This window comes from Pongo abelii, chromosome 6 (genome assembly GCF_028885655.2).
Source record: "Pongo abelii isolate AG06213 chromosome 6, NHGRI_mPonAbe1-v2.0_pri, whole genome shotgun sequence".
Taxonomy (NCBI): Eukaryota; Metazoa; Chordata; class Mammalia; order Primates; family Hominidae; genus Pongo; species Pongo abelii.
In genome coordinates this window covers 11292752-11303271 of record NC_071991.2, presented here as the reverse complement: position 1 = coordinate 11303271, position 10520 = coordinate 11292752, and the positions used below count along the sequence as shown (strand labels likewise).

Sequence of the window (10520 nt, the reverse complement as noted above, 5' to 3'; positions counted from 1 at the left end):
ATCACTTGAGGTCAGAAGTTCAAGACCAGCCTGGCCAATACAGTGAAACCCCATATCTACTAAAAATACAAAAATTAGCCAGGCACAGTGGCAGACACCTGTAGTCCCAGCTACTCGTGAGGCTGAGGCAGGAGAATCACTTGAACCTGGGAGGCAGAGGTTGCAGTGAGCTGAGATTGCACCACTGCACTCCAGCCTGGGCAACAGAGTGAGGCTTCGTCTCAAAACAAAAACAAAAGCAACAAACACCTCTCTTTAGCCTTGTGTTGCTGTGCTATTTTGTAGAGGAATAGGTGCTAATATTCCCATTCTGCAGATGAGGAAACTGAGGCTCAGATAAGCTAAGATACTTGTCCAAGGGCCCCAACTGCCCACGGCTGTCTGCTCTCGAAGCCTGTCATGTTTTCACTCCAAGGATGTGGTCACACTGCCCTTTCAATGACCAGAGACTTCACTTTGCAAACCACCAGTGGGTGCCTCCTTGGACCAGGCTCGTGCTAAGCACTAGGAATCGGTATGGGCTCACACCCAGCCTCTGTTCTTGAGAAGCTGGGCAGTGGACACATCCATAAACATCCCAGGGCATGGGCTAGGCAGAGTCCCGGGGGCCTAGAGGAGGGGGAAGTCCTGGTTGCTGGGAGATGGGGAGCCATCCAGGGCACCAATGAGCCAGGCCCACCAGGGCAGGAGGAGCTCCGAGAGGCAGTAGACAGCCTGTTGTCATCACAGTTGTTGGGAGGCCAAGCTCAGCAAGTGATCAGGAGGCAGGACCTGAGCTGAGAGAGGCTCTCGGGTCAGGTGGCAGGACCCGGGGCCTCCAGCCAGAGCACAGTAGTCATTTCAAAGGCATGGGGAACCTCTCGCGAGGCTTCGGCCCCTGCATGGGTGTTGTGGCTTTGCCTTCCTTTTGGGGAATGGATGGAAGGCATGTGTTGCTGTCCACAGAGGTGATGACAGAGGCCACTGCTGGTCACAGTGAGAGGCCAGTGTGTGCTCTGTCTTGGATTCCTGCCCCGTGGGTCCTTGGAAAAGCCAGAGACTGCCATCTGGTCTCTATGGGTGGAACTAAGGTCGCATGCCAAGAGGGCAGAGGGCAGTGGTTTCTTGACCATCTGAGTTCCATTCCCTCTGGGTCAGTTTTGGCTCCTGGGATCTGCCCTGTGAGCTCACAGAAGAGTATGGACTCCAGCAAGCTGCAGGCCCAGTTACCCTGGGAGATTCCAACTGAGATGGGGCCTACGGCTCCCCCTGGCTGGTCCCTTCCACCAGGGTGCCAGTGGCCATTGGGCGACAAAGCCTAGAAACAAGATGAGCTGGGAGCAAAGTTCCTTCAGCTCCATCCCCCAGCTGGGCCCAGTGTGTGGGGGGCCCAGGATCTGGGTGAGAGGGGGTGCCTGCCTGATGTCACCAGTCAGCTTTGCCAAGGCTGACTGACCAGAACACACAAGCTGCTGCTTCCCAGGAAGTGGGACAGGAGGTGGCTGGGCTGTCCCTGCCACTCCAGGTGCTCGTGCAGGCTCTGGGGCCTGGTTGGGCCTGGGTCTCTTCTCCAGGGTGGATGCTCTGCCCATCTGCCTGCGCAGTTTCACCCCTACCCAGGCTCCATCTGGGACCCTATCTGGCCTCAGTCATTGGTCCTTGGAGAAGGGTGTCGGCCAGGCCTAGGATTTGCGTCCTCAGCACAGGGTCATCAAAGGCTTGACGAGGCCCTCCGGCGGCTTGCCAGTTTCCGAGAGGTGAGATCATACACCTGAAAGTGGGCCCGCCCGGCCCTGCGCCTTGAATGGACTTCTTGTTCTCCCAGATCCTGGCTGTCAGCGCCAGGCTTGTCAGCAGGAGGTGACTCTGTTGGCCGTTCCTGCCTGGCCAGAGGCCCTGCCAGAGGCTAGGCGAGGGTGGGAGGCAGCTCAGAGCTGGCCCTGAACAGTCCCTCCAGCTGGGAGGCCCCGTTGTCTCTGCACCCCTTGTCCCTGATAGCGTGGCATGGGAAGGAGATGCCGTATCGTAGGGTCTTCCATCGTGAAATCCTAGAAGTGTCTGGTACTCAAATGCTCAGTACAAGCTGCAGGGCCCCTGTGTTCAGCAGCTTGGCTCTCATGCCTTCCTGGGGGGCCCAGAGATAAATAAGGCCAATGACTACCCACGAGGTGCACCCAGCCCAGGGAGCAGAAGAATGAGTGGTTGGGTCTCAACGTTACCACGTGGCCAGTGGGATCTTAGAGGCAAGTCCTATATACAGAACTTCAGCGCATAGAGAAGGGAGGGAATGCAGGCTTAGAGGTGGTAAGCTGCATGAGGAAGGGTTGTCAAGCTGAGCCCTAGTGGAGGAAGATGGGAAGGGGACAAAGATGGAGACAGCTAGTGTAGGCCCTACAGTGGGAACAGTGTGGCCTGGAGCTCTGGCCAGGGCAGGACAGTGGGGGCGGGGAGGATAGAAAGGGCTGGGGGCATGGATGCTGTGCTGGTCTTAGGGAATGTCCTTTTCCCACTAGGACCCCTTCCATTTCTAGTTTCTTTCTTCAAAGTCCCCTGTTCGTCCCCATTATCAGAGTTTCCCTTTGATCTCTCTTTGAATGCTTTCTAGGCGTTCCTCCTATCTATGTTTGCACACTGTTGGGACATTCTTTTTTTTTTTTTTTTTTTTTTGAGACGGAATCTTGCTGTTGTTGCCCAGGCTGGAGTGCAGTGGCGTGATCTCGGCTCACTGCAACCTCTGCCTCCCGGGTTCAAGCAATTCTCCTGCCTCAGCCTCCCGAGTAGCTGGGATTACAGGTAAGTGCCACCACACCCAGCTAATTTTGTATTTTTAGTAGAAACTAGGTTTCTCCATGTTGGTAAGGCTGGTCTCGAACTCCCAACCTCAAGTGATTCACCCAGCTCGGCCTCCCAAAGTGCTGGGATTACAGGTGTGAGCCACTGCGCCCAGCTTGGGCCACTCTTATACTTCTGAAAGCTTTCAAACTTACAAACAAATAAATAGACCTGGCACCGTGGCCCACACCTGTAATCCCAGAACTCTGGGGGGCCAAGGTGGGAGGATTGCTTGAGCCCAGGAGTTTGAGACCAGCCTGGACAACATAACAAGATCCTGTGTCTACAAAATAAAACATAAAAAATATAGCTGGGCATGGTGGCATGCACCTGTAGTCCCAGCTACTCAGGATGCTGAGGTTGTAGAATCACTTGAGCTTGGGACATGGAGGCTGCAGTGAGTTGTGATTGCACAACTGCACTCCAGCCTGGGTGATAGACTGAGATCGTGTCTCTATAAACATTAAAAATAAATAAGCAAAAAAGCCCACTGTTGCTTTTTTGCTTTTTCCTTACAGGACTCAGTAAGTAAGTGTTCAGACACATACAAGTTCTTATATGCAGGATTTTAAGTTCAAAATGATGATACATAATTAATGCTCTAGAGAAGGGAGTTGGTGAACTTTTCCTGGAAAGGGCCAGACAGCAAATATTTTAGGTGCTGTGGTCCATATGGCCTCTGATATCACCATGGAACTCTACTGCTCTCATGACAAAGCAGCTGTGGACAAGCTATAAATGAATGAGCATGCCTGTATTACAATCAAACTTTATTTGTGGATACTGAAATTCGAATTTTGTATAAATTTCTCACATAGCTCACAAAATAATATTCTTCTTTTGATTTTTTCCAGCCATGTTATAGTGTAAAAGCCTTACTTACCTTGCAGGCTATACAAATACAGGCAGCAAATTATTGTTATAGTTTTCTGTAGTATAGAATGACTAATCTTTTTCAAAAAGTAGTAAATAAATACTTTAAAGTTTCATAAATGGGAATACTATATGTTTTGGTTTTCTGCATAACAGATGGCCCCAACACTTTGGTTTTCTGCATAACAAATTTTCCCAACCACTTAGTGGTTTAAAGCAATAACCATCTTAAATCTCATTACCCTATGAGTTGACTGTGCTCAGCTGGGAGGTTCTTCTGCTTTATGTGATGTTAGTTGGGGATGCAGCCATCTGGGGGCTATAGTGAGCTGGAATATCCAAGATGGCCCATCCATATGACTGGCAGCTCATGTTGGATGTTGCCTGGGACTTTAGTGGGGCTGTCAACCAGAGTGCCTAAATGTGGCTTCTGTACATCTTTTGGAGCATGATGTCTGGTTTCAGAGAAGCAGTGTCCCAAGAGCAAGTGTTCCAAGAGGGAGAAGCAGAAACTGCCAGTCTTGAAGACTAGGACACTGACTGGCCACTGTTCCTTCCATTGCATTCTATTGGGTAAGCAGCCATGAGGATAGTCTAGACTAAACAGGAAAGGAAATAGATTTCTTGAAAGGCATGACAAATAATTTATAGCCATCTGTAATCCATCGTACCATCTGTCCATGTCAACACTGAATGGATGAACTTGTGTGCATCTTAGGTGATTATTGGATACTTGAATGTTTGTGGGCTTCATACATGAGTACCACAGCCAGCTAGACAGTGGGGACATGTTCCCAGATACTTAATGGCTAACATTCACTGAGCGCACCTGTAATCCCAGCTACTCAGGAGGCTGAGACAGGAGAACCACTTGAACCCGGAATCCGGGAGGCGGAGGTTGCAATGAGCCGAGATCACACCACTGCGCTGTGAGGAATCCATTGAGAGTATGATATTATTGTATCCTCACAATATCCTGTAAAGTGGAAACTACTGTTATCCAGTTTTTACGCATGAGGAAACAGAGGCTTAGAGAGTTCCATCTGTGTTGCAATAAGTGGCAATGTTCATGGAACATCTTATGATGAAGCTCAAGTGACAGGGGATGGCAGGGTCTGGGGCTCAGAACGATCAGGGCTAAGGGGCACAGAATGGCTTAGATCATGAGAAGTGACTTGTCCAATGTCACCCTTGACATCACCAGTGGAGCTGAGACAAGAACTCAGGGCTCCCAACTCAAGGTTCCACCCCAGGAGGGGGGCTCACTTTGCACCACCACCTGGATTAGGAGACAGAGTCCTGCATTTTCATTCAAGCTTGCAAGTTGGACCGGTCAACATCCCTGAGCTTCAGGTTTTCCCCCTTGGCAAATAGAGCAACGAACAGCTTCTTCTCAGAGCCATAGTGAGACCAAACAAGAAAAGAAAAAATCACCACCACTGTCATTTTGGAGTGATAAGCCTGGGTCTTCGGAGCGGAACCGATAGCAATCACCCACTTGGCACTCCAGGCTCTGCAGTTTTCTCATCTATAAAATGGGCCTGGATGTTGTGAGGGTTAAATGAGATAGCATGAATCATGCACATGACATAGAGTGAGTCCCCTCAAAGGCACTGGTAGAGAAGGCAGCTCTGTCCAATCCGTAAGTCCCCAGTCACAAGTCCCCAGCCCGGGGCCTGCCAGATAGTGGTATTGAACATATGTTGAATGAATGGGTGCATTCTTGAAGCCCTGCGGCTCCTAAAAGAATACAGAATAAGACAGCATATGTGCAGAGGAGAGTCAGGTGAGGGGAAAGTCCTGTGAGAATAGAGCCCTGGTCTGCGTCTTGGGAGGGTTGGACTCTCTAGGATCAGGCAGTCCTCCTCACTTGACTGCTGTGTGGGGAGAAGAAAGATGAGAGGCATATTCAGTTGTGTGCTGGAAAATGTAGTGGGGAAAGCCCTGACTGGTAGCGTTTGCCAATTCTCATGGTGTAAAGACCCTCACTGTGGTTGATTTTTTTTTTTTTTGAGACAGAGTCTCATTCTGTCACCCAGACTGGAGTGCAGTGGTGTGATCTCAGCTCACTGCAACCTCCGCCTCCCGGATTCCGGGTTCAAGTGATTCTCCTGCCTCAGCCTCCCGAGTAACTGGGATTATAGGTGCGCACCATGACACCCAGCTAATTTTTCGTATTTTTAGTAGAGATGGGGTTTTGCCATGTTGGCCAGGCTGGTCTCGAACTCCTGGCCTCATGTGATCCACCCACCGCAGCCTCCCAAAGTGCTGGGATTACAGGCATGAGGCATCATGCCTGGCCACTATGGTTGATTTCAAGATATTGTCATTACATCAACTGGCCTGAAACTTACTAAAAGAATTAACAGTTGTTTCTTGAAGCAGGCAAGAGAGAAAGGACCCAGATGTGATCATCTTCCAAAACTTAGGGGGGGTTAACTAGTACCTTTATTTATTATTTATCTCTACTCCCCAAAAGGAATCAAGGCATTTTATAGCAATGAAGACAATACATCAATACATTAAGATGGAATGATTAAATCAAGATTTGGGGGCTGACGAAAGTTAATGTCTAGAAAGCACAGGATAAGGCCAAGGGTGAGGCTAAGACCCTAAATTAGTGTCATAAGGTTTTTTCCTGATCTTCTAAGCTGCCTCCCCTCCCTTGTGGTGTCAGCAATGCACTTGATCTTCTGTGCCAGATGGACAGCTGGGAGGTGAAAGGACTTGTGGGGAGCAGGGAAGAGTACCCATGTTGGGGAAGAGAAGGTTCAGAGACACACCACTGTCTTCAAGTTTCTGCAGGGACATTCTAGGCCAGCGGGAATACAGGGTCCAGAGGGCACAGCCAGGGCCAGTGTGGATCCTCTATCCAAGAAAGAGCTTTTCACAGTCAGAGCCATACACAGATGAGCCTCACTAGCCTGGAAAGGTAGTGAGTGTCACGTCAGGGGAAGTATGTAACAGATGCTGGCCAGCCACTTATTGGAGGCTTTCCGAGCACTTGACTTGAGGGCCCATTTGATCCAGGATGTGGACCTGGTTAAGAATGTGGCTCAGGACTCACATCCCAATTCAACAGTAGTTGGGGGCATAGTTCTTCACCTCTCTGTGTCTGATTTTCCCTTCCTCTTTACCTCCACCTCCATGACCAGGTCCTCCAAATGTCCTCCCAACTGGACCCCTGGCAGAAGTGTTCCTGGCCTCCTAGGGTTTCTGAAGCCGGCTGAGCATGACAAGAGCAGGTGCATTTGAGGTGGTGGGAAGCAGAGATTTGGGTTGTACTCTTTTTTTGTTTTGTTTTATTTTTGAGACAGGGTCTCACTCTATTACCCAGACTGGAGTGCAGTGGCGTGATCTGGGCTCACTTCAGCTTCTGCTTCCTGGGGTCAAGTGATCCTCCTGCCTCAGCCTCCTGAGTAGCTGGGACTACAGACATGCGCCATCACGCTTGCCTAATTTTTTCTTTTCCTTTCTTTTCTTTTTTTTTTAGATGGAGTCTTGCTCTGTCACCCAGGCTGGAGTGCAGTGGTGTGTAATCTTGCCTCATTGCAACCTTCACCTCCTGGGTTCAAGCGATTCTCCTGCCTCAGCCTCCCAAGTAGCTGGGACTACAGGTGCATGACACCACACCCAGCTAATTTTTGTGTTTTTAGTAGAGATGGGGTTTCACCATTGTGGCCAGGCTGGTCTCGAACTCCTGACCCCAGGTGATCCACCCACCTCAGCCTCCCAAAATGCTGGGATTACAGGCATGAGCCACCGTGCCCGGCCTTGGCTAATATTTTCTAGAGACAGTTTCACCACGTTGCCTAGGCTGGTCTCGAACTCCTGGGCTCAAGCAATTTGCCTGCCTTAGCCTCCCACAGTGGTGGGATTACAGGTGTGAGCCACTGCGCCCAGCTTGGGCTGCACTCTTGAGATGGCATGCTCAGCCTCCTTCCCTTAGCTCCTGTCTGGGCTTCTCTGCTGCCACTGATGACCTCTCCCTGAGAGAGTGTTCTGGAGGCAGGTACTTCTTCTGACCCCACACTGTCCCCCATTCCTCAACACAGGCCTGGCATGCAGGAGGTCTCAGTGATTGATTGTTAAATGAATGGACAAGAGGATGGATGGATGGATGGATGGGTGATGGATGGGTAGATAATTGGATGGATAAATAAATGGGTGGATGAATGGATGGATGTGTGGATAATTGGATGGATAAATAGCTGAGTGAATGGATGGATGGGTGGATAATTGGATGGATAAATAAATGAGTGAATGGATGGATACGTGGATAATTGGATGGATACATAGATGGGTGAGGGGGTGAATGACTGTGTGAGTGCATGGATGGATAAATGAGTGGATGGATGGTGGATGGGTGAATAGATGAATAGATGGGTGGATGGATGAGTGGATGGATGGATGAATTGATAATTGGATGAATGAGTAGATGGATGGATGGAGGGAGGGAGGGATGAGTGGTACATGGACCTTTAATATAATTGCATGCTCAACCCCTTTATTTCTTTATTTATTTATTCAGAGATTAAGTCTCCTTCTGTCACCCAGGCTGGAATACAGTAGTGCCATCTCAGCTCACTGCAACCTCCACCTCCTGGGCTCAACAATTCTCCTGCCTCAGCCTCCTGAGTAGCTGGGATTACAGGTGCCCGCCACCATGCCCAGCTAATTTTTGTATTTTTAGTAGAGACAGGGTTTCACCATGTTGGCCAGGCTGGTCTCGAACTCCTGACCTCAAATGATCCACCTACCTCATCATCCCAAAGTGCTGGGATTACAGATGTGAGCCACCATGCCTGGCAACCCCTTTATTTTGTTTTAGCCACACAACTGTTTTGAAGACAGGGCTAAAACTATTAATCCCATTCTACAGAACTGAAAACTGAAGCCTAGAGAAGTAAAGCAACTTGCTCCATGTCACACGGGGAGGAAGTGACTGAATCATGATTCAAGATTAGTCTCTTGACACCTTGTTCCTGGTGACTCTTCTAATCAGTCCCATTCATTCATTCCTTCATTTATTCAAGCCATCATTATCATCGGGTGTCACTCATTCAAGCAGGAGCTTATTAAAGCCCATTCTGGGCCACCTGGTGCTGGGAACCTGGAGATGAAGCCGCCCTTCTCCCTGGCTTCGAGGAGCTTCTAGGGAAGAGAGCCCATGAGTAGCTCCTGATTAGCTCAGGACAGTGGCCTGGGCTAGGTGACAGAGATGCCAACTATTCTGATGGGTGGGGTCCAAGCCAGCATCTCTGAGAAGGTGAGGCAGGGCTGGGCCACCTGAGGAGGTGCAGGAGTTTGCCAGGTAGAAAAAGAGAAGAAGGTCATTTATGTCAGGTCCAGGTGTGTGCCACCGTGGGTCATGGCGGCTGAGCTCTTGTCTGGAATAAGCCGGCACCCTGGGCAGGTGGAGTGGGGGACATTTAGAGGAGGGGATAGGGGGAAAGGCCAGGGAAGCTGACGGAGATAGATCCGCAGGGCTTTGAGCGCCAGATTGGGAAGTTGAGGCTGCATCTGAGGCAGTGGGGAAAGACTGAAAGGTGGAGAGTGTGAGGGGTCCCCGCTGAGACAGGAAGGGTGTCAGTTCCCACTGAGTCCACCCCTCGGGCCTCTCCTCCACCCAGGAGTGCCCTCAGCACCCCTTCACCCCAGGTGCATGACGTCCGCTTGTAGCCCCGTGCCACCTCCCTTGGGCATCAGGGGGAGCCAGCCCCAGCAGAGGCCCACCCACCTCGGGAGAGCTGCCCTCAGCTGCCAAGGGCCCGCCAGCCTCTTTGGAAGACCTCAGGGCTGGGTTCAGGAGGCACAGGCCTCAGAAGCCGACTACCCCGGGCGAGGCTGCGATGCCAGGTGTGCCAGGCCCTCATTAGGCCTCGGTGCACAGCCCAGGCTCTCAGAGCGTCTTTCTGAGAATCCCCAGAGAAGAAAGAAATCAAAGGCTGGGGATTCAAAAACAAGGATGAGGAGATAGAAAACAAGATTTCTATCTGAATAATTTCCTCTAATTGCTGGTAAGAGACATTAATTTTCCTTTTGAAGCTCCCCGTGGCCTCGGGCGTCTTGGGACGTGCCAAGATGGCAGCCCGTCTAGCCGGATTATCTCACTGCTCGCCTGCAGGGCTGGCACCAGGCCACCGCGGGGGTGGCTGGCGGCAGGCTGGGTGCTGCTCGACTCCTGTGGTGGGGCTCAGGGTGCAGGAGGAGCCCTGGATCTGGTCCCCTGAGGATGCCAAAAGGCCTTCAGAGCACCATGTCCTCCTAGCCTCTTTCTCCACCCTGGGTTGGACACAGGGGTGTCCCGGCCACCAGAGGCCCAGGCCCCACTGGGCTTTGGACATGCAGGGCATCAGCTGGGTCTAGGCCTGTGCAACTGCATTTCCTCACCTCTCCTGCCCATGAGTGACTGCAGCCCCCACAGCAGATAGACCCAGGGGAGGCCGGCAAGGGGAAGGCCAGTGTGAGAGAGGCCCGGGAGAGCATGCACCTGTCCATAGCTCCCCTGGGGGAAGTAGGGCTCATTATGATCTCCATTTTACAGATGAGGGCATTGAGGTTCAAAGGATGGGATTGGGGCTGGGCGCGGTGGTTCACGCCTGCAATCCCAGCACTTTGGGAGGCTGAGGTGGGCTGATCCCTTGAGGCCAGAAGTTCGACACCAGCCTGGCCAACATGGTGAAACCCCATTTCTACTAAAAATGCAAAAATTAGCAGGGCGTGGTAGCGCATGCCTGTAATCTCAGCTACTCAGGAGGCTGAAGCAGGAGAATAGCTTGGAACCCAGGAGGCAGAGGTTGCAGTGAGCCGAGATTGTGCCACTGCACTCCAGC

At 51.2% G+C, this 10520-nt stretch overlaps 1 long non-coding RNA gene across 1 annotated transcript; it reads left to right on the top strand.

Annotated features, from left to right (window-relative positions):
* Positions 1-4143: 4143 nt before the first annotated feature.
* On the top strand, positions 4144-8921 carry LOC129060252 (uncharacterized). The gene is made up of 3 exons (XR_008526828.1): positions 4144-4257; positions 6840-6929; positions 8567-8921. It is a non-coding gene; the product is annotated as an uncharacterized LOC129060252 (long non-coding RNA).
* The last annotated feature ends 1599 nt before the right edge of the window (positions 8922-10520 follow it).